The 4,096-nt window shown below is 33.1% G+C and overlaps 1 pseudogene; it reads left to right on the plus strand.

The window, feature by feature from the left end:
- The window catches only part of LOC106461159, a 17,389-nt pseudogene extending 13,694 nt beyond the window's left edge, over nucleotides 1-3,695 (plus strand).
- Nucleotides 3,696-4,096: the final 401 nt, after the last annotated feature.

Here is a 4,096-nt window from a genome sequence, read left to right on the forward strand (position 1 = left end):
ACGGGCTATACGCTAGTAAAACATAATTAGTAGTGACACCTTTTCCAATTACATTTTTTGCTATTTTTCCCTTGTCCCAGTTGGGATTACTATTCTTCAAATTTTAATTATGGCAGATCTATAGAAAATGCAATGGTTAATGCATTGTTAGGAAAACACATCTGTGAATGGCTTACAAATTGAAACTAATACTGTCAATTCCAGATTGAGTCAAATTTCAATTAGCACTCAAATAAAAGTCTGTATTTTCACCACCAATTGAGGCTAACATTATGTGTAAGCACCCTGTGCATTAATGCATGCTATAACATGCCTCTTCATTTAGCCAGTTAGCTGATGGATAATGTTATCAGGAACTCATCTCTACCCTTCCAAGATGGCTTGTCTTATTTCTTTTCTGTTGATGATAGAATTTTTTGCATCGTGTTTCTTCTGTACAGATGATCTTGGTGATGTTCTGTTGAGAGCATGTCAGGAGAATGAACTGGCCATGGCAGAACATTGGTGTTGTTATCTTGGGTGAACTGTTGCACCATCCTTGCCATGTGGGATCTTAGGCTGATGGTGGATGAAGGGCAATAAATTCTTTCCCACACCATGATACTTCCTCCCTCAAATAGCTCTGTCTCCTGGATACAACACTATGTTGTTTGCCCCCTGTGTGATGATACATGTGGACTCTGCTATTTGCTTTGTATAAAGAGAATCTGCTTTCATCTGAAAATAACTCTGTGCTAGTTGTGGATGTGTCATCTTAAAAGATTTCTTCACCACCCAAGTCTGCAAAGGTGGTGTTCATGGTTCAGCATCATTTCTCGGTAGGGTGTTTAAGCAAGGTTACCTGCTGCTTTGAGCCATCTGGTTACAGTGTGTCTTGTTGATGCCATAACTCAGTAAATATGGAACCAGTTTCTCTTATGTAGTTAGCAATATTTTTGAGGCATGGTCACTTGAGGCCTGCTTATCTGTGGTCCTTCTTGAACATATGAGGCTTCTTGCAACTATGGTGTGTGAGGTTCCCATCTTCAGCATTCTAAGTCCATTTCTCGTTGTGCTATAATTTGTAGCATATTTTGGGTAATTTTCCTCTCCTTTGATTGTTGTAGAGATGGGTAGACATATTTTATGCCATTTGTGTACAGTTATACCCTGATACACTTCAAATTGTTAAAATTCATTTTCACATATTTGTAAGAGTTTCATTTGCATGTTGTGTTTCATCCTCACAATGAACATAACTTACACCTAGGCTCATACCATGAAAATAACGTTTCAGACAAATTCTTGCTGGAGGTAACTATATTTTGTTGGCATACTTTGGAGTGTCAGTATATATTGACAGAACTAAACCATCTGGTTGTTGACATGTGTGAATTGACCACACATTAGTTGTATTAGTATTACCAAACAGTCATGGTTTTGATAAAACATTTTAGTTTTATAAGACCTTGTATAATATGTTATGATAAACGTGTTCTTTCTAATTAAGAATTGGTGACTTTTCTTCATACATTATAATTTCAAATCATGAAATTATTAAAATAAAAATTAAATCAATTGAATAATAGTGAATGCAAAGTTACTATGAAGTAATCTTTTATACTTGCTCTTCTTCAATTGATCCATATAAGTTTATCTTCTCCTTTCATTGAATTACTTTTTCCAAAATTTCTCTTTTATCTTGCTCTTCAGGAGTTTGCAGACCACCTAGGCACCCCGTTTTTGGAAACAAGTGCAAAGAATGCAACAAATGTGGAGCAGGCTTTCATGACTATGGCAGCCGAGATCAAGAACCGGATGGGACCACCCACATCTGGAGGGGAAGCAATACGACCTGGAGATAAGATTAATCCCAGCAGTCCCGTGAAGCCACAAGGCTCCGGCTGTTGTTAGAAACTAAAACAATTGACTTTTTTTTAAATGAAATATTTTTTCTTTCCCAGCGGACATGTTATATAGAATAGGCAACATTCAGAACCTGTATGATTTATTACTCTGTCCACATACCTTCTGCCGACAGAAAAATAACAACAGTACATTGTCCCTTCTATAAGAGAGAGAGTTTATTTGGAACTACTACACATTTGTTATTAAATCCACTATTTGTCCTTAATGTGATATATCATGTATGTATGTGTATTTATATGTATACATACGTTTAAAGCATCACTTGTATAAAAAAAAAATAATAATAATCCAAACAAAACATGAAGTACTTCAACTAACTTGTGTTCCAGTAATTATAATGTCCTGTAACAAACTTGTACAGAAAAGAAACTAATGCTTTTGCAGTGTAGACACTGTCTTTCAGCTAGAGTATAAAAAACAAGAAAAAGAAAAAATCTAATAGCAGTAGAGTAAAAAGTCTAAATTAGAGTTTCTATAGAAAGAGTGAAGCCAGTCATTAAAGTACAAGCTGGTTCTAGCAACTAGTCTTATTCTAAATGCAATTGAGGAAAACAGTTTTGTGAACGTAATGGGATGCCGATACCCTTTACTTTACTGATTGTACTGTGAAAATTAATTATTTGATACTTAATAGTACCAAATTTAAGTTTTAACTTAAGTGATAGTATTTAATTATAGATTATCTACTAGGCATAATGATAGTTTATAGGAGAAATATCTCTATAAGCAAAAATTGCCTCAATTGTAAAATACTTGTAAACTACCATTTTGTTTTCTATCTGTGCGTGCTACAAGAAAAATACTGATTTCACTATATTTACATCAGATTTTACCAAATAAATAGGTTTAGAAGGACATTAAAAAAGTATAAAAAAATTTTTGTTTGTGTGAATATACTGTGTAAATGGATAAGTTGGCTTTTGGCTGTCTTAGCTCTTGGGTGAGAAGTTTATTTGTATTTATAAAAGATTTGTAAGCAACTGACTGTACAGCATGTTGAATTTACTTCAAAGAATACATCAGTGAAGACTTCTGCATCATCTTGATAATGGTTACTAAATCAGAAAGTTAATTGAAGTATTGTAAGCAAAAAATGAATATCTGATTTACTTCATACAGTATTGAAGACGGTACACCAACGTCTGAGTCAGTTATTCTAACTGGTTGTATTTGTGTGTATCAACTTCTTTGTTAAATATCCCAGTAATATATTCATTTATAGTAAACCGTTGTTGTACACTTTTAGTTTCTCTTGTTTACTAGCAACAAAATAAGAATGTTACACAGGTGTTTAAGATGTTTTATGCATACTATTAGTATATGTAACTTGGTTTAAAAAGTAACAACTTTCAGGATTAAGTTTCATTTTGGTAGGGTTGATGAGGTAGCATTGTACATGTATCATTCCACCAATGCAATGTAGTCGAACACTGTTTACTGTTTTAAAAGCTTGTGTAGTGTTGTAATAATGCTTTATTGACAATTAAAAAATGTCTTCTAGGTATTGAATTATTATTATTTCTAGATTTTGTTGACATACAGCAGCTTTTGTACATTTAATACAAAAGTAATGTAGGCAGACACTATTACGATATGTATTTTTAATAGAACATTAATACTGAGGAACAGTTTGTGATCTGGAAATGCTTACCCCCGAACGGAAGTGACGTATCAAAAGGATCGTCTTATTACGTAGTGGTATATTGATGAGTGAAATATATTATCTAATTCTCTTTTAATGAAAATTGTTTAAATTTTACAACTGGAATAAATAATTATGTTGGTTACATTTTGGGACTCCATTACATTTTTGATTGATATTGTCTTTCAAAGCACCCAGAAGATCTCAAAATAAAACATCCACAAAGTAACAAGCGCCTAAAATTTAAGTTTTGTGTGTGTGTTTATCCACAGAAATAGTAGTTCACAAGGTTTTGTATAAATGTGCATCGTTTAGTTATTTAAATCGATAAAACATAGAGTGGTACCATCTTAATTTTTTAGAAGTGTGAAACATGTTACCCAGTCCTAAGTGTTCGGAAATTAATTTGTAAATTAAAAGAGATTTTGGATTTTATCCACAAAATCTTGTATTGGTTCATTCACCTAAAGAAGTGGCAGAAATAGAAATATAGAACGTAAGGCGTAAGCAGAAGAGAACAGGTCAAAAGGAAACTATAAAAGAACA

The sequence above is a fragment of the Limulus polyphemus genome, unplaced genomic scaffold (assembly GCF_000517525.1).
Source record: "Limulus polyphemus unplaced genomic scaffold, Limulus_polyphemus-2.1.2 Scaffold906, whole genome shotgun sequence".
Taxonomy (NCBI): Eukaryota; Metazoa; Arthropoda; class Merostomata; order Xiphosura; family Limulidae; genus Limulus; species Limulus polyphemus.